Source organism: Rhipicephalus microplus, chromosome X (assembly GCF_043290135.1).
Source record: "Rhipicephalus microplus isolate Deutch F79 chromosome X, USDA_Rmic, whole genome shotgun sequence".
Classification (NCBI taxonomy): domain Eukaryota; kingdom Metazoa; phylum Arthropoda; class Arachnida; order Ixodida; family Ixodidae; genus Rhipicephalus; species Rhipicephalus microplus.
Genome location: NC_134710.1, coordinates 496,422,861 through 496,443,533, shown reverse-complemented (window position 1 = coordinate 496,443,533; position 20,673 = coordinate 496,422,861). Strand labels below are relative to the sequence as shown.

Below are 20,673 nucleotides of genomic sequence, written 5' to 3'. Positions count from 1 at the left end.
AGAAAAAATGGGGAAAACCCTGTAGTGACTTGCGTAGCGGTGTTATACGCGTATGTCACAAATGGGAAAACAAGGTCCCAGTTTGTTTGATCAGAAGCGACATGCGTAGCGAGCATGTCCCCCAGAGTGCGATTCAACCGCTCAGTCAAGCCGTTCGTCTGTGGGTGGTAGGCTGTACTCTTCCGGTGAACCATATGGCACTGTTGAAGAAGTGCTTGTATTACATCGGAGAGGAAAACGCGCCCTCGGTCACTGAGAAGTTCTCGAGGAGGACCATGACGAAGCACAAAACGATTGAGTATGAAAGTTGCGACGTCTTGTGCTGTAGCTGTGGGGAGAGCAGCAGTTTCAGCGTACCGTGTTAGATGATCCACTGCTACGATAGCCCATCGGTTGCCTGCCGTTGTTAATGGTAGTGGTCCGTAGAGGTCAATTCCTACACGGTCGAATGGGCGGTCTGGGCATGGAAGTGGCTGCAATGAACCTGTTGCAGGATGTGGCGGGCTTTTCCGCCGCTGACATTCGTGGCAGCCGCGAATGAACTGGCGGACGAAGGTAAACATTCCGCGCCAGTAATACCTTTTTCGTAGGCGCTCGTAGGTCTTGAAAACACCGGCGTGAGCACATTGCGGGTCGGAATGAAACGACGCGCAGATGGTAGAGCGCAGCGTTCGGGGAATGACTAGTAGCCATTTCCTACCATCTGCTGAATAGTTGCGCCGGTACAAGAGGCCATCCCGAATACTGAAGTGCGGAGCCTGGCGGCGCAGGGTTCGAGTGGTTGGAAGTGTCGGTGCCTCAGATAACGCGTCAAGAAGCGAAGCGATCCATGGGTCATTACGTTGTGCAGAAGAGATGGTGTCCTCGTCAAGCGCTGACAACGTGTTGTCCGAGGAAATAGATGCGATGTCCGGGGATAGGGGAGATCGTGACAGTGCATCAGCATCGGCATGCTTGTGGCCGGAACGATATACCACGCAATTGTCATATTCTTGAAGCCGAAGAGCCCAACGGGCAAGACGACCTGATGGGTCCTTAAGCGACGATAACCAGCATAATGCGTGGTGGTCCGTTACTACATCAAAAGCACGGCCATAAAGGTATGGGCGGAACTTGACAAGCGCCCAAACGATCGCCAAGCATTCCTTCTCGGTGACGCTGTAGTTTGATTCAGCCTTGGTAAGAGTTCTGCTGGCGTAGGCGACGACATACTCGGCGAATCCAGGCTTGCGTTGCGCGAGAACCGCACCAAGGCCGACACCACTGGCGTCGGTGTGGACCTCAATTGCTGCCGTAGGATCGTAGTGACGCAGTATTGGTGGCGAAGTGAGGAGACGACAAAGGGTACAGAAGGCTTGGTCACACTCAGAAGACCACGCCGAAATATCAGTGGTGCTGCCTATAAGTTCGGTCAAAGGCGCAATGATAGAGGCGAAGTTGCGCACGAACCGGCGAAAGTAGGAGCATAACCCCACGAAGCTCCGTAACTGCTTCATAGTCGTTGGTTTGGGGAAGTCGGCGACAGCACGTAACTTAGCCGGGTCTGGAAGTATACCGTCCTTTGATACGACGTGCCCGAGAATCGTAAGTTGGCGAGCAGCGAAGTGACACTTCTTGAGGTTGAGTTGGAGCTGAGCATTCTTCAGGCACGTGAGGACGTGTTTGAGGCGCTCGAGATGTGTTCCAAAGTCTGGCGCAAAGACGACTATATCGTCGAGGTAGCAGAGACAGATTTGCCATTTCAAACCCCGAAGAACCGAGTCCATCATGCGCTCGAAGGTGGCAGTCGCATTGCAGAGGCCGAAGGGCATGACATTAAACTCATACAGACCGTCCGGTGTCACGAAGGCTGTTTTTGGTCGATCGGCATCGGCAAGGGGGACCTGCCAGTACCCTGAGCGCAAATCTAATGATGAAAAAAACTCGGCACCTTGTAAAGTATCAAGGGCATCGTCAATCCTGGGTAAAGGATACACGTCTTTTCGAGTGATCTTATTTAGGCGCCGGTAATCCACGCAGAAGCGAACGGAACCATCCTTTTTTTAACGAGCACTACAGGTGATGCCCATGGACTTTGTGAAGGTTGAATGACGCCACGTTGCAGCATATCGTTCACCTGTTCGGTAATAACTTGGCGTTCCGTCACAGAAACACGATATGGTCGCTGTCGTAGTGGCGCATGGGAGCCGGTATCGATGTAATGTAGAGTGGTAGAAGTGCGGCCAAGTGAAGGTTGAACAACATCGAAAGATTCGCGGTACTGGTACAGCAGTTGGAGGAGTTCAGATCGTTCAGATGGTGACAGTCCGTCTGCGATCGCCGAATCGAACACTTTTGAAGCCTGTAGATGATAGTGGTTAAGAGCACTGACGGTGGCGAGGTCACTTTGGGATGATTCTTGCGGCACTGTAAAAATTTGTCCGTTATCAATGGGCTGTACGCATCCAAGAGACTCGCCTTTAAACAGTTTGATGGTATGCGGAAAGGGATTGGTAAGGCAGAGAGCACTGATCAGGACGTCTTGAGGGGCTAGTTGGTTCATTCTATTCAGGTAAAAAATTGCGCTGAAATAGAAAGGACACCACAAAGAAGGAACACTTAAACAGATCGAGCGCAAATCTGTTTAAATTGCGCTCGATCTGTTTAAGTGTTCCTTCTTTGTGGTGTCCTTTCTATTTCAGCGCAATTTTTTACCTGAACAGAGAGCACTGGCTCCATCAGAAATAGAGAGGGCTGAATAAGGGAGCAGAAGTGGTTTCCGACTTAGAAAGAGGCGTGATGGCTCGAAAAATGCTACTTCATCACGCATGCCGTCGGAGACCACAGGGAGCAAAACAGCTGTTGTCGGTGGAATGTCAGTGTCTTCTTGGACAACTAGCTTGTGCACGGCTTGATTAGTGTGGTCGTAGGGCTGCTCGAAGAACGGACGCAGTTCAAGTTCGGAACGGGCACAATCTATAACGGCACGATTACGGGATAGGAAATCCCAGCCAAGGATGACGTCATGAGAGCACGAGGAAAGGACGATAAACTCAACAATGTAGTGGTCCTCCGCAATTTTGAGTCGGGCAGTGCAGGCGGCTATAGGTCGAACAGGTTCTCCATTTGCTGCACGTAAGAACATATCAAGCGGCGTGGTCACCTTTCGGAGCTTGCGGCAAAGTTTGGCGTCTATAACAGACACAGCGGCACCGGTATCCACAAGAGCGTATGCATGGGCGCCGTCTACAAAAACTTCGACGATATTTGACGGCAAGGTGCGAGGACTTGAACATTTCGATAGCGCAGTTCTTGCCCCTTGAACTGCGACGGCTAGTTTCCCTCATTTTGAGGGGCTGGTCGTGGACGCATGGGTGACAAGGAGCGTCGATTGGGTGAAGGTGAGCGACGAGACGAAGTTGCCGGATAGTCACGGGAAGACGTGTTTGACTGACGATCCGAACTTTCATAACCAAAAGGTGGTCGGTCCATGTAATTGCTTCGTGGTCGGACGTCTGTGTAGGCGGGCACGCGACGACGGCAGTATCGGGAGATATGGCCAGGTCCGCCGCACGCAAAACAAATCGGCCGGTTATCGCGCGTTCGCCAGGCATTTGTAGCAAGGGGCGCCGCCCACGCGGCATACGGCTGAGTCAAGGCTGTGGTAGCGAGGGGAGGAGCCCATGCGACGGAAGACTGAGTAGGAGCGGTGACATGCGGCAGTCCATTGAACGGCGAGGGCTGGTGTGGCTGCTGCCTCTTTACTGCGTCAGCATAAGTAAGAGGCGCGGCGACGACTTGCTGCTGAAAGGGCACTGGCATAGCCTCGGCAATCTGGTCCTGAAGTGCATGTCGCAGCATGGGAGCTAACGGTGTCGGTGGTTGCTCTTGCTGCTGCTGCGGGAGCTCTTGGCGCTGACAAAACGGCAGGAGGGAAAGCTGACGTGCGACCTCCTCACGCACAGTCTTTCATTTGTGCTAGAAGGCGGGAGTGGTCAGGTACGACGTCCAGTGCAGCGAGGGGTTGGTTAGGCTGAAATGGACGACGGGTGAGAGCTCGTTGCCATCGCAATTCGTCGTAGTTCTGGCACAGAGTTACCACTTCAGACACCGTGCCAGGAGACTTCGCCAGGAGCATTTGAAAGACGTCGTCATCAACACCTTTCATAATGTGCTGGATCTTGGCACTTTCGCTCATTGCGGCATCGACGCGCTTGCAGAGATCGAGAATATCTTCGATGTAGGCGGTAAACGTTTCGCCAGGTTCTTGTGCCCGTGAGCGCAGGCGTTGTTCGGCGCGCAACTTCCGCACGGCAGGGCGACCAAAAACCGAGGATATTGCCTGCTTGAAAGTGGCCCAGTTCTCAAACTCGGATTCGTGGTTTGTATACCACAGTTTCGCCACATTAGCCAAGTAAAAGTTGACGGTGCTCAATTTTGCAGCGTCATCCCACCTGTTTGGTCCACTGACTTTTTCGTAGGACGACAGCCAGTCCTCGACGTCCTGGTCTTCGGCGCCCGAAAAGATCGGGGGGTCTCGCTGGTGAACCGGGCCGGGGCAAGTAGGAGCCGCGAGAGGTGCTGTCTGTTGGGCAGCGTCAACTTGCATGGTCGACGGCAGCGTGCGGGATCGGAGTTCCAGGGTGTAGGTGATGCAGTTACCCAGCACGATCCACCAAATGTAAAGGGGGTTTATTGAAGGACTGAGCAAGCGGGTGGTAGCTCTAAAGGAACGCAGGCGAACCCAGATGACGGTGCTTGATCGCCGATCTCGTGCCTTCTTCTTTTGCTGATGATAGCTGACCTTATGGTATCAACGTCTTTCTTATTCACTACAATATATATATATATATATATATAGAGAGAGAGAGAGAGAGAGAGAGAGAGAAGAAACACAACTTAGCGGTTGTCTTACTTATATTACCAACGGTTTGAGCCGGTGGGCCGGTCTTCGTCAGGGTTCGCGAACAACATTGCAAACCCTGATGAAGACTGGTCCACCAGTTGAAACCGCTGGTAATGAAATCAAGACAACCGCTAAGTTGTGTTTCGTTCTTCCCAAGTACGTTTGGCTCATTGGAAAAACTTCATATATATTGGTACGGGGAAGATTTATTCACCGAGAGCTGGTCTTTGCTAACGGCTTAAAGAGCTCACAGTCATGCAGGCCAACGGCAGAAACTCGAGAGTCCAACCCACAACAACCACGTTGTCGTCTTCTTCTTTTGGGTGCCCATTCACCTGTGTCGGGGCGACAGTTCTATACACGTATCATCATCCCGGCCCGTAAGGCACTGTCTCGGTGCCTGTTAAATCAGCCAGTCGGCGTTGTAGGGCTTGAGACAAGAAACGTGGACTACTTCCGTTCTGTGTGCGGCAGCTGATGAGTTTGTGGTAGCGGCAATCTCGTAGGTCACAGGTGTAACCTGACGAAAGACTCTGTAGGGCCCAGCGTATCGCGATAGTAGTTTCTCGCAGAAGCCAACACGTCAAGATGGGAGCCACAGGAGAACAAGAGATCCCGCAGAAAAAACGACATCTCTATGTCGACGGTCATAAAGGGACTTCTGCGCTGTCTGCGACGACGATAACCGAGCGCGCGCTACCGCGCGTGCCGTGAGGGCACGGGTGATCGCATCCTGAGCGTACGAAGTGGAGGATGGGTGGTCTGATGAAAGCAGTGTGTCGAAGGGCAGTAAGTGATGACATCCGAAGAGTAGATAAAAAGGGGAGTAGCCCGCTGTTTCTTGGCGCAACGAGTTATAGGCGAAGGTTACGAACGGAAGGGCTATGTCCCAATCAGTGTAGTCAGTAGACACGTACATGGAAACATGTCTGTGAATGTGCGGTTTAGGCTCTCCGTAAGGCCGTTAGTCTGAGGGTGGTAAGATGTGGTGAAGTTGTGACGGGTAGCACAAGATCGGAGTAGATCATCAATTACACGAGATAGAAAGTAGCGACCATGGTCTGTGAGGAGATGAGACGGAGCGCTATGCTGGAGAATAATGTCGTACAGCAGGAAGTCGGCAACGTCGGTTGCGCAGCTGGTTGGTAGTGATCGAGTGATTGCATACCAAATGGCATAGTCTGTGGCCACTGCAATTCATTTATTTCCAGTTGCAGAAGTAGGAAAGCGACCTAGCAAGTACAACCCCACTCGATAAAATGGCTCGGCTGTAACTTCATTAGGTTGAAGAAGACCGGCAGGGGGAGTCGTAGGCTTCTTTCGGCGCTGGCAGAGGTCGCAAAATGCGACGTAACGGTGAACAGAGCAGTATAGACTCTTCCAGAATAGTCGTCATCGAATGCGGTCGTAAGTTCTGGAGACTCCCAGATCTCCAGAAGTTGGAGCGCCGTGGAATTGTCACTGAACATCCTTTCGCAGGTGATGAGGTACGACGAGCAAAAGTTCCGCGCCATCGGGGTGTAAGTTGCGGTGGTACAAAACGTTGTCTTGAAGCAGGTATCTGCAGAGAGAAGGGTCAGAATAACGCGATTGAAAGCGGCCAATGATGGTGAGCAGCGATGGATCTCGGCGCTGTTCTTCGGCCACGTTCAGTGAGTCAGTGATGGCTAAAACGCAGGCATCGGGTTCCAAATCAGTGGGGCTAGGTGGATCAATAGGGGTGCCGGGATAAGCAGTCCGCATCGCTGTGCAGCTTTCCAGATTTGTAAACAACCGAGAACGTGCACTCCTGTAATCGAAGTGCCCCTCGGCCGAGTCTTCTTGTAGGGTCCTTAGGCGTCGACAGCCAGCAAAGCGCATGATGGTCTGTGATGACTGCGAACGGACGTCCGTATAAGTACGGACGGAATTTCGCAATAGCCCAAACAAGGGCTAAGCATTCCCGCTCAGTGATGGAATAATTTTGTTCCGCTTGCGACAAAAGGCGGCTAGCGTAGGCTATCACACGGTTGGTGCCATTCTGTATCTGAGCGAGTATAGCACCAATGTCATGGCCGCTTGCATCGGTGCGAAGCTCTATTCGAGCCGCTGGATCAAATTAGCCAACACAGGTGGTGATGTGAGGGCGGTATTTAGTGACGCGAAGAAATGTTCTTGGTCCCTTCCCCAAGAAAAGGCCACATTCTTTTTGAGGAGATCCGTGAAGGGCCTAGCAATATCCGCGAAGTTGAAGACAAAGTGGCGTAATTATGAGCAGAGCCCAATAAAACTGCGAACTTGTTGTGTGGAACGCGGAACCGGGAATTCTCGGACTGCACGGACTTTGTCGGGGTTGGGTTGAACACCAGTGGCGTCAACAAGGTGGTCGAGTAGTTTAATCTGCCGGCGTGCAAATGAGCATTTCGACGAATTCAGTTGGAAACCAGCACAACGAAAAACGTCAAGAATTGCCGAGAGACGAGGCAGGTGGCTTTTGAAAGAGGGTGGCAAACCATTACATTATCCAGATAGCAAAGGCAGGTCGACCATTTGAAATCGCGAAGAGAGTCCATCATACGTTCAAAAGTAGCCGGGGCATTGCACAACCCAAAAGGCATGACCTTGAATTATTAAAGGCCATCGGGTGTGATGAATGCTGTCTTCTCGCGGTAGCGGTCGTCGACCGAAATTTGCCAGTATCCGGATCGAAGGTCAAGGGACGAGAAATAGTTGGCGCCGTGGAGGCAGTCGAGAGCATCATCAATTCGAGGTAAAGGATAAACGTCCTTCTTGGTGATCCAATTCAGGTGGCGATAGCCGACGCAAAAGCGCCAGGTGTTGTCCTTCTTTTTAACTAAGGCCACAGGGGATGCCCAAGGATTCGATGAAGGCTCAATAACGTCTTTACTGAGCATTTTCTCGACCTTCATTTGTATAACTTGGCGCTCAGCATGTGACACGCGATAAGGGCGTTTGTGCAGTGGACTAGCGTCGCCGGTGTCGATGCGGTGGGTTACGTCACTTGTGCGGCCCAAGGAACGGTCGTCACCGTCAAAGATATCCAGGTAAGAAAATAGAACACCCCAGAGCGCTCCAACTTGGGAAAGTAAGAGGTTGCTGGATATCATTTTGTCGAGGAACGCCTTATATTGCGACGTGATGACAGGTTTCGCCATGGTCTTAGTGTCAGGGGTAAAAGAACAAATCAAACAGTCGTCAAGAGTGGAAAGATTGGCTAAAGTGATGCCTTGGGGAAGTACTTGGGTCGACGTAGAGGAGTTCAGAACTGGAAATAGCACTGTGTTGTTGGCAACAACCACTATAGTATGTGGTAGTGCGATGTGGTGCGTAAGGGTCCAATCAATGAGGGGAGCCACCAGATAGTCTCCGTCAGGAACGGATGGAAAGGGCGACAAATGAATGTACATAGCAGCCTGGGGCGGTACACGTAGAGACTCCGCGGATCGTCGCCGAGTCTGACTTGGAGGAGTTAAGTCGGAGCACAAAGGCAATTCGAGCCGTAAGATACCGGTAGAACAATCGGTGAGGGCGGAGTGGGTGGCAAAGAAGTCTATTTCAAGGATGACGTCGTGTGGGCAAGCATCGAGGACTGCGAAGAGAACGGAAGTGTGGTGGCTAGCAACAGTAACGCGGGTGGTGCACATTCCAAGCACCGATGTTCGACTTCCACTGGCAACTCGAACAGTAGAGAACATAGTCAGTGTGAGAACCTTTTTCAGGCGAGATTGAAGCCTAGAACTCATAACAGATACTTGGGCACCAGTGTCAATTAAAGCAGTCACGACGTGCCAATCAACAAACACCCGAAGTAAATTGCGTCTTGAATTTGTAGGCGGTTGAGGGTTTTCGCTCCAAGACGTCAACGCAGCGCCACCTCCAGGAGCTGCACTCGTCAGTTTCCCGGGGAATGGCTAGAATAAGCCGGTGACGGAGAGCGGCGGCGTTGAGAGGAGCGTGACGGCCGACCCTGATGTGGCGGTGAGCAGCTAGACCAGTTTCTTTGGGACACGACGTCAGCGTAGGACGGTTCGGAGCGTGGAGATGAACAGCGAGCTTAAGGGTCCTGATTATGGTCATCCGGAAATCTGCGTTGCGAATAGTGTTTACGGTCCTGACGGCGGTCGACATTAAGAAAGCTTGGCCGAAAATACCACCTGTTGCGGCAAAGGCGGGAGATGTGCCCAACTCGAGAGCAAGAAAAGAAGATGGGTCGATCAGCGTGCGTGCGCCACTCAGATGGATTTCGGTAGCATGGTGGAAACCGAGGAGTCGAAGCTGCCGCAGCGACAAGTGGAGCGGAGTGGTTGTCAGCGTTGTGGACAGGAGTGTTTTCGGGCTGTGGCATAAGTGTGGTGGGCTGGGGAACCTGGACGCCCAGGTTAGCAAACTCCTGACGTACGACGGCTTGAATAATCGAGACTGTTGCCCAGTTGTCTCTCACAGGGGGCTGATAAGAAGTGAGTGCCATGGCTTCCAGCTCCTGGTGAACAATTCTTGCGATATTGGCAGGAGGCTCAAGTGAACGGGGCGCTGCAGAATCCTCGCAAGACGTAGTCGCAGCAGTGTTTGGCAGTCTCGTGATGTGGTGGGTTATTCGCCTGCTTTTAGCTTGTTCAAATTGTTGGCATTCAGATATAATGGAGTCGGCAGTGGTGCTGTTCTTGCACATTAGTATGTTGAAAGCATCATCAGCAATGCCTTTCAACAAGTTGCTGATCTTGTCCGCCTCGGACATGTTTTTGTCAGTCTTCCGGCACAGTGCCAGTACATCTTGGTTGCACGTGACGTACGACTCCATCGATGATTGAACACGCGACGCGAGTTCCTGCCTGGCTGCCATCTGACGAGCAACTGACGGACCGAACCAATCGCGAAGCTTTTGCTTGCATGTGTCCCAGCTGGTTAATTCTTCTTTATGCGTCTCATACCAGGCGCGTGCCGTACCCTGTATGTAGAATAGAATATTTGCCAGCATAAGCGTTTCGTCCCACCTGTAGCACTTGCTGACGCGCTCGAATAATGCGAGCCATTCTTTGACGTCAATGCTGTCCGTCCCGGAAAACGTGCCAGGGTGGAAAAGATGGAGGAAACCACAGGTGATGAAGCCGGCGCAGATAGTGAGGCCTGATTGCCGGTTTCAGGCATCACGGCTGGACAAACCTGGCGTCCACTGCGGAGTTCCAGAGCCGGGTTATGTGAAGACCCCGCACCTTCCACCAAAGTTTGTTACGGGGAAGTTTTATTCACGGAGAGCTGGTCTTGCTAACGAACGGCCTAAAGAGCGCACAGTCATGCAGGCCAACGGGAGAACCTCGATAGTCTAACCCACAACAACCACGTTGTCGTCTTCTTCATGTAGGTGCCAATGCAGCTGTGTCGGGGCGACAGTTCCATACACGTATCTATCTATCTATATATATATATATATGAGATATAACAGACAGTAATGCCAAGGAATGTACAGGGGAAGTTATTAACATTAATGGAATGTAAATAAGAAGAAAGAAAAGTGGATGAAAAAATTACCAACTGTAAGCAGGAATCGAACCTACGACCTTCGAATTACGCGTTCGATGCTCTAACCACTGAGCTATTACAGCGGCACTCCCTCCATCCACTTTTTTTTTTGGGTTTATCTGTGAATTTAGAAGTAGGAGCGACAGTCAGCGCCATCTATAAGCCAAACAACGAGTGTGAAAACACTCTTATGCGCATGTTTGGCGTCACGTAGCACGTGAACCTATTATGAGCGGGCAGCTGATTAATTGTCCCTCTTATACAACCTAAACACACCAAGTCTGCCAGTACGAGACCCTCGTTCAATGAAATAAGGGAAAGAAGTGTATACCTAAGGGCTCGTTTTTCCGTGTTTTTAACACAATAATAATGAGATATAACAGACAGTAATGCCAAGGAATGTACAGGGGAAGTTATTAACATTAATGAAATGTAAATAAGAAGAAAGAAAAGTGGATGAAAAAATTACCAACTGTAAGCTTACAGTTGGTAATTTTTTCATCCACTTTTCTTTCTTCTTATTTACATTCCATTAATGTTAATAACTTCCCCTGTACATTCCTTGGCATTACTGTCTGTTATATCTCATTATTATTGTGTTAAAAACACGGAAAAACGAGCCCTTAGGTATACACTTCTTTCCCTTATTTCATTGAACGAGGGTCTCGTACTGGCAGACTTGGTGTGTTTAGGTTGTATAAGAGGGACAATTAATCAGCTGCCCGCTCATAATAAGTTCACGTGCTACGTGACGCCAAACATGCGCATAAGAGTGTTTTCACACTCGTTGTTTGGCTTATAGATGGCGCTGACTGTCGCTCCTACTTCTAAATTCACAGATAAACCCAAAAAAAAAAAGTGGATGGAGGGAGTGCCGCTGTAATAGCTCAGTGGTTAGAGCATCGAACGCGTAATTCGAAGGTCGTAGGTTCGATTCCTGCTTACAGTTGGTAATTTTTTCATCCACTTTTCTTTCTTCTTATTTACATTCCATTAATGTTAATAACTTCCCCTGTTACATTCCTTGGCATTACTGTCTGTTATATCTCATTATTATTGTGTTAAAAACACGGAAAAACGAGCCCTTAGGTATACACTTCTTTCCCTTATATATATATATATATATATATATATATATATATATATATATATATATATATATATATATATATATATATACGTTTTTCGTTTGCTCGTTCGCTTCTTCTGGTGACTTATAACTCGACCGGAATCCAGGAAGACTTTCAAATATATATATATATATATATATATATATATATATATATATATTCCAATGGGCTAAACGTATGGTCTTTGTTAGGGTTTGCGAACTTGTTCATAAACCATCGGACAAATAATATAATTAGGACAACCGCCCCGCCAAGTTGTGTTTCTTTTCTCTCTCTCTCTCTCTCTCCATATATCTATCTAACTATCTATCTATCGATATATATATATATATATAAATATATATATATATATATATATATATATATATATATATATATATATATAAGTCAGATGCTCCCCTCATTTTCTTTTCTAGGAATAACATTTGATAGCTAGCCCAACCGGCATTATTTGCCGAACTTGTCACACTTCTTTTGGAAGTCTCGCTATGTCATCAGTGAAGCTCCATAGTTTTCGAACCACGTACGCTCAGAATCCCACAGCGCCACGTAAACGTAACCAAGTTTCTTGGCTACATTCTAATCGTTCAAACATGCGACATGCTCCAAGTCAGCAAGCCAGTGCTTGGTATCTCCGTAAATCTCACCGTGGAAAACCTCTGGTATCCGGGCCAAATCGACGGCCATATGGAATGATGAAGATGTAGCTTGAGCGGTCATCGTGGTGGTGTTTGCCGTCTCCACTGCTCTTGATGAAAGAGGGGGCCAAACTCGGGCTCCTCATTGCGTAGGCGGCGACTTGTACGTTGGTGAAAGGCGTCGATTCCGCTTGGGTGGAACACCTTGGGTGCTCCGGGCTTAGCTCGAATACCTTTAGTGGGCTTAAAATTATACCAAACCCCTGAAACAAATATTACCAACAAATAGAATGCCTCTTGGTGAAGACCATTTATTCAGGGCAAGCTTGTGCCCATGAACTTAAGGAAACAAGCTTACACAAAAACCTTCTTCGGTAGCCAGCAAGAACCTCTCCGACGTCTTGTTCTTTCAGAGAACCATGACACGGTCACACCATGAGCCACTTGTCTTCCTCTTTTAAGATGTGGCGTGGTGGCACGCGCAGGGTGTTTTCCTGTCATTTGTTTGGAGCAATTTACAAACGCAGGATGCAGGGTGCCTCTTCGGAGGGTGATGATAAACTAGGGGCAATATTGTGTGAATTGTGAACACTTGCGCTCATTCCGTTATGTATTTCGTCCCATCATTAGCTGGTCACGACTTTTGGCGCTGTCAGGTCCAAAGTTTTTCAGTTATTTTCCGAGTCAATGTTGAGAAAACAAAAACTACACAGAGACAGCATGTTGTACGCTGTTCTAAAGCAAAGAATGCTAAGTGAATTGTACAAAATATTCTCGCTTTATGCAGTACGACAGTGTGCCATGACAATGCAATCTCCGCATCCGACAGCACGTACTGGACGTTTGCTCTATTGGCGGGCGAGTAGCTAGTTTTCAGTACTCTCAGCGTCCCAAGTGCAAAGCTTCTCACACGCTGTTTTAGTAATAGGCAATTTCTATTCAAATTCACCGGCGTACTGGTTCTTGAATTCATTTATTAAGGTGTGATTTTGACATTATATATTATGCACAAAGTGCCACGGTTTCGCACCCTGCATCGCGGGGAAATATATCACATCTTTCGGCAATGCCATCAATAACATAAAGCTCGAGTCCTTAACATGATAGAATTATCTCAGAGTTCAGCTCACCAGGAACTTTTCTTGGCATGCAAAAATACAAAACATCACTAATAACGTGAACAGACCTCCGGTACATACGCAGAAAACTTTTTCAAAACTCCAAGTCATTTAAGTTTACTACTACACGAAACAATAGTTAGGCTCAAGCTTGAGTATATACATGGTTCTTCTAACTAGGACCCTGCTCAAAAACATTTAGAACTAGCATATAATTAGTTCAAAATAGTTTATCACGTTTCACTAACTCAAACTGTTCTCCCACATTTAACTTTTCACTCCCATTTTTGAAATTTCGAAGAAACATTCTCATCGATGTCTTTAGAAAGATCGTATACTATGATCCTTTTGCCTTTGCAACGTCCTTCAGGCTGGAGGTAAGTGACCCACCTAGAAAAATATTGATCGACCACACAATTAGTGCACAGAACTAGCCATACATCAAGACTAAAGTGGGAAATCAACGTTGCTTTTGACACTTTAGTATGGAGTGCGTACTAATCTGGTGTCAAATCGATGAAGCTTTCTTTTCATTAGCGCTCTCTCTCATTGTTCTCCTGACGTAGTCATATGCGGCACACTAAGATCTATCGAACTTTTCTCAAACGAGCTATTTTAATGCTGGCTTTTGTTTTTTGAACATGTCTTTTGAACATGAGCCCTGAAGTATTTGAAAACCTATGCTAAAACATGAATAAACTCCTAAGTACAGAAAACTTTTCTTCGTGGTTGGCAACCTTCGTAATTAATGAACAACTATATTATAACAACTTGTGTGATACGAGTGTGTTCAAAATTTCCAAGTACAAAAACCTTCCCTCATGATTGGTAACATTCAATAATTAATGTATAACAACTTGTGTGGTACGAGTGTGTCCAAAAGAGAAATACAAGCAAAAGAAAGGCAGGGAGGTTAACCAGAGTGCACGCGGTTTGCTACCTTACACGGGGGAGGGGCAAGTGGAGAGTAAAATAATAGAGAAGAAATTAAGAGCAGCGTGCACCACGCATGCCCAGAAGGTCATAAAACTGTCACAGCATACGGGTCGACTTCGATTGGCTTTGATAAATTACATGGCAATTGATGATGTTTAGGAAGGCTTGCGAGGACTGCGCCAAGGTACTTGCAGTGCGCTTCGAGCTGATGGGGCTGCCAGTCCGTTGAAGAGTGTGCTATTGTGGTAGTCAATAATTTCAACACAGCAATGACACGCAGGTCTTTGTCGCGGAGATCCTAGTATAATCTTGAGTCGTCTCTTTATTGAGGCGCAGTGATAGTAAGGTTGACCACGTGACATCCGCCGGGCCCTTCATCCCCTCTGCGTCTTTTTGGCTCTCCGAATGTAAGCGTTGATTGGTGGTGACGAAGGCAGTGGTGGTAGCTGTCGGGAAAAAATAGTCCGGTGGTCCGCTTCATAATAACATCGCGCTGATGGTCTCAATTGGGCAGCAGTATTTCTAGACATTCGTTGGTGACGCCTACGTTTTACGCGTTTTCTGACTATGTCAGCAGCTTCTTTGTGAGTTCAGTCATTCCTTATTATCTGTTTTATGACAATTCCTTCTCTCTTCACAGTCAGACAGTCTTTCGATGAAACTTGATGCTATTTGTGGCAGTTTGAACATTTCAGGATAATAGCTTGGCAGACTTGTTCATTGTGAGGCTCAATCTGTTAGTCTGGGTTAAACCACCACGTTCCTGCTAACTCTGCTCACGTGAACAATTTTATGACACTTATGGCAGTCTAGTGGTTTCGGTGTAAATTAAGGAACCGCGCGTCGAAAATGCCCCACCTTCACGTAGAATGGCAAGATGTTGCCTCTGGTGATAATCTACACGTAGTGCGACTAAACCAAATGTGACAGTTTGACGAAGTTGCATTAGTCACATGCTTCCTTGATCAGCATCGTAATATTGGCACTAGGAATGGTGATGTTGACATCGTACGTTACGCCAACCACCATGTCCTTGCTCAGTGGAATGTTACTTTTACCTTGATGCCATCCAGGCCTTTGATGCAAGTCAGATATACGGAGAATGACTTGCGTATTATGTCGACAGCCAAGACATTCTTGCAGGGTCGACTCGTGCATCCTTGAGTTTATTTACCGCGAAAGATGTGAGTTTGCTCGACATGGTCTGCCAATCGAAGTCCCTTAGGTTGTCTGATGGCATGACCAGCACAAATACAACGGCATTGTTATTTGAAGTCCGCGTGTGCTTTACTGTAGAAGCCATTGAAGGGGGGGAAGCACCTACTATTCGCGTTTTGGTTTATGGCTGTAAACGTTGGTGAAGTGCTCGTCGGAATCGTCACTGCTCACCTACAGTTCGGCAGACTCGCTGTCGGCGTCGCTCAGTTCTCTGTTGCGCTTCTTCGAGGGGGACACCATAGGTGGTGGCATGCCTGGAAGGTGCACAAGTGAGTCTACTTCAAACGTGGCCGACGCAAATGTCGATGGTTACACGAGGAACATAAAAAACCAGCAAATGTTCTCACTCAGTAAGCAAGCTACGCGCTGTGCTTTGCTTTGCTATCCTACATACATGGCACGTACCCACTTTGGGTGATCGACCAAGAATGCAACGTAGAGACTGGTAAATGTTATTTAAGAAAAGCTATGAAACTTAAAACCAAAAATAAAGAAATGAAATGGAAAATATACGTAAAATATTCACTTTACCTACAGGTAATATGCTTTTGAGCCTGTGTTCCAGACTGCCGTAGTAACCTGACGGGAATAATTTTGAAAACTTAAGTTTTAACCTACGGAATGACGAGGAATTTTAAATACCAGGTTCAAATAGCACTCGTTGAGTATTTAAAATGAAATTACACACGGCATCAAAAGGATTCTTGTGGCAGTATCCCAAGCCTGAGGCACCGAAGCCTAAAATATTTTTCTCCAATAAGGTCACGCCTATTTATGTAAAAGCAGTATTTAGAAATCAAGTTCTGATACGAGAATACCTTGCACATGTCGGAAAGTAAAGTGCGATATTTTCCAGTTCTCCGCAGAGTTGGCAGAGGGGTGATATTGTCAGACCAGCCCTGTACCAGTAAAAGTTTAATGGGGGGACACGACATCGAAATCTGGTGATCATCACTTCTTCTGATTCTCGAGAATGGCTCCACTGCAATTTCCATGGATATTTTGGGTGATTATGTTCCGTCCGCGTGGTTATTGTTTCCATCCTATCTGTATGCACAGCTGATCTTCTAAACCTGATTGCGGTGAAGTATTCTACCACTGGGAGAACGTGAATTATTGAGAGATCTAGCGATGAGTGGGCTAAGGTGTCGGTCATTTCATTTAATGTTAACCCACAGTGACCTGGTACCCATAATATTTTAGGTACTTCAGCTGAGACGAAACTAAAAATGATAACATCGTGGTGGCACGAGAGGTAAGAGAAGTTGTAAGAGTTGTGCATACCGAGAGCAAATCAGTAATTATTATTGCTCAGTTCTCATTCCGAGGAAATTTTCGCAGTGCCATGATGACTGCCATTAGCTCCCCCTCAAAAAGAAGAGTTGAATCGGGTAGCCTCACAGCAAATGACCAGGCAAGTGATTGGGAGACTTTTCCTACGCCTGCCGTTTTCGCATTGACGGAAGCATCTGTGGCTATTATGTTACATGTCTGTGTATGCTGTCGGAAATCTGCAAGCCTATTTTCTAAGAAATTGCGGGATTGGAATTTAGATTGTGGAGAACCGATCTCATTATTTTCTATATTAAGAAAATGGTTTGAGATATGAGATGTATTACGTCACCAATGTTGTCATTTATACTTGTCAGTTCCTTTTGTACATAGATTATCTGCTTTGTATGAAAAGAAGACCAATGAGCAAGAAAGAACAAATCTGGGTCACTGAAGAAAACGTTTTCAGCTCTTCTCACTGGTAAGCTATTAAATTTTAAAAATGTCTGTACTGTTAACCAGCGGAATCAGCAGAGCAATGTAGAAAGACGCGCTTCCTGATAAATAGCATTAATTGCTGTAAACCTAAGGAGCCCCAGATGCAAGCGCAGAGCTTCCCGCTGCAAGAGAACCAACTGCTTAGTTTTGTACGTAGGTGCTACGGAAAACAAGGCACATTTGAATTCTAATATTGAGTGCATATACATTTTGTATATCATTAACATGGTGTCTCTACGTACGCCAAATTTGCGATTGCTCATTTTTCGCAGTAAGCGTAAAGCCCGTTGAGCCTTAGCAGCATTGTACTGTATATGTCGACTCCGGTTAAGTTTTCATAGTACAAAAGAGCCAAATATTGCCCGAGGCACACTTCGTCGTTTTCCTCTAGGCATTGTCGGAAGTTCTCACAATTGTTAGTGGCCTACATTTGATCTAGTTGAAAATACTACGAGCACATCGCTTTGAGCCAAGATATTGGTATACTATGCTGGCTGTGCATAGATGCAGTGGTTAAAATGGAATGGCGCTGCCTATGAGAATAGTTTACAGTGGCTTCCTTCCAAAGAATGCAATAAAAAGGATTGTTGAGTAGGCTCTTGGGTGTTGCCCTTGCTACAAGGTACACTGACCTTCGTCACGAGTGACTTATGTCACGCAGAACTGGAGAGTATGAGTGGAACAGCAAAAGTTTCCCAAAAAGCTGCTGACTTGATTACGATGAAATAACCTATTGTAGACACACTGCGCAGCTGTCACCGCTATTCTGGCTTTGCCTTTTTTTTCACCTCACTTGTTAAATTCATGCTTACATTCACACATCCTCCAAGTGCACGAATATAGCAAATTTTCTTTTAACAGCGCCTCTACCAAGGTGGGCCGGGTCTGCAGACAAGCACAGAAAGTGGGCTGGGCGACCACGCGAAGCGCGGTAAAAGATTGAAAAAATGGATCGAAAGAAAAAAAAGTGAGAAAATCAAAGGGAATGAATACAAAAAGGTAAACAAAAGGATACAGAAATAAACAGTCATAAAAAAGAGAAAAAAAACACATAATGAAGTTAAAATAGAAAGAAAAAGACAAATAGAAATACAAAGAAGCAGAGCCAAAAGTAAAAATAAAGGAAAGAAAGAGAACCTATATAGAAAAAGCAAGCAATATATTAAATATAGAAACAAACAGATACAAAACATTGGCCCCGTATCTGCATGTAATCTTCCGTCTGGAGAAATTTAATAAAACGCTTATTTGCTGTTCTGTGCGAGAAAATGGGCGAATGTGACTATGGAGGCGCTGCGTGAGATATGAGCGCTATGTGGCAGTAATCTCGGGAAACGAAAGAATGGACTCCGATATAGCAAGTGCGCTGTGTCCGCATGCCATCTCAGAGTCCATAATTGGTAGGATGCAACACCAAGGGTAGGCGGTAGCACCGTATTGTCTTAGCAAAGCTATGGAAAGGCCCACATTCTCGTGCATGGCGTCTCATGGTCAGTGCAGCGTAAAAAAAACGCTACCATGCTTAGAATTACTTATGTATGCGTTTTCTAGTACGTATAAAGCAATACGCTGGAGACTACTGATGTGGTAGTATTGTGTCTCAGATATGCGCAATATTTGCTTTTCAATCGGCAATGCGCTGAAGTATGAACGCAAAAACGAGGAAGTGTTTGAACTTTAGCCAAGTAGTGGCATCTCTTTGGTTGAAGGAAAGACAAATCGAAGGACAGACGTTTGGTGAGTCATCTTCTCCCTGCCGCCAGCACGTGCCTGCGCGTGGGCGGCACGCGGGCCATTACGATGCCCTTTCCGAAGGAGCATTTCTTCATTGTGCGCACCTTGCAATCTACGTCCGTGGACGAGGTGATCGATGCCATTTAATTGTGCGTGGGTCTACAAGAGATAGACAGCGTCCAGTACAATGGTGATTCGAAAAAAAAAAGTCGGTGATACTTTCAACTCCAACCAAGCAGACCAAGTGCTTTCGGAAGCCAGCGGCCTTCGCCTTGGCACCCAAGTCGCTGTACTCATTCCCGTGGCTAGGCAAGTCGCAAGCATCCCGTGTTTGTACCTGCCATGCTACGTACCTGACAATGATGTGGTGACCTGTCTCAAGTCATATAGAACTACACTTCGTATTGAAAAAGCTCAATACAAAGATAGGCCCAGCACACGCACAGAACCAGATATATTCAAATGGACATGCGACCCGAAAACCCCCTCCAGAATTTCGCACACGTAAGCAGCCTCATAGCGACTTTCGAATACCGCGGCATGTGCCGCCTCTGTCGGTGTTGTTAACTCTGATGATGAACCGATAAGCTCCGAGGAAACCGCCGCTGCTCTAAATACCTTTTTCATGTCCGTATTTTACATACCCAATACTTGCCCTGTCGAACCTATACCAGACTTTTCTTCCCAGAGCATGCCTGAAATACAAGTAAACCTGGATGGCGTATGCAACCTAATCCACTCTCTTAAAATATCATCCTCGGCTGGCTGCGACGACATCAAGTCTAAATTATTAAAAAACACTACTGCACACTCTAGCAAATTTTTGTACCTTATATTTAACCAATCTTTAAACACAACAACCTTGCCAGAAGATCGGAAGAAAGCTAAAATCGTCCCCATTTTTAAAGCAGGCCGGCGCGAAAGCCCCGCTAACTACCGCCCGATTAGCTTAACTAGTGTCCCATTTAAACTCCTTGAGCACATTATAGCATCAACTCTTATATTATACCTAGAACCAATCAGTTTTTTCTACCATTTTCAACACGATTTCCGAAAGTATTTTTCCTGCGAAACACAACTGGCTGGATTTACTAATGACATACTACTGCGAATGGATGAACACGTACAAATAAATGCAATTTTTCCAGATTTCTCCAAGGCCTTCGATCGCGTACCCTACAAGCACCTGCTCATCATATTATCCTCTCTTGGTATCCCCTCAAACCTTATTGAATGACTCGCGCATTTCTTAACAGGACGCGTTCAGTTTACCGTTGCTAAGAATTTCCTATTAGCCCATACCAGCGTCACTTCCGGTGTTCCCCAGGGCGCCAGCTTATCACCTCTATTATTTATTATATGCGTGAATGACTTTCCTAGTGACATTAAATCACAGCTGCGCCTATTTGCAGACGACTGCGTTCTTTATAACCCCTATCACTCCTTTAACGACGCAATCACCCTGCAACACGACCTTGACACCATCACTTCATGGTTCGAAAAATGGCATATGCCCCTAAACCTCGCTAAATGCAAGGTCATGTCCTTCACACGTAAACACAACACCTCACATAAAACCTACTGCATCAATTTGGTTCCCATTGATCACACGCGTAGTTACAAGTATCTAGGATTTCATCTGACATCATCACTATCATGGATGAAACACTTTCAAACCATTCGTTCTGAAGCTTCCCGCACATTAGACTACTTACGACGTAACCTGC

The 20,673-nt window shown here is 46.9% G+C and overlaps 2 non-coding genes across 2 annotated transcripts; one reads left to right on the top strand and one right to left on the bottom strand.

Moving 5' to 3' along the window:
* Positions 1 to 10,412: 10,412 nt before the first annotated feature.
* Positions 10,413 to 10,485, bottom strand: TRNAT-CGU (transfer RNA threonine (anticodon CGU)). Its single transcript has one exon. It is a non-coding gene; the product is annotated as a tRNA-Thr (tRNA).
* Positions 10,486 to 11,278: 793 nt separating this feature from the next.
* TRNAT-CGU (transfer RNA threonine (anticodon CGU)) lies at positions 11,279 to 11,351 on the top strand. Its single transcript has one exon. It is a non-coding gene; the product is annotated as a tRNA-Thr (tRNA).
* The last annotated feature ends 9,322 nt before the right edge of the window (positions 11,352 to 20,673 follow it).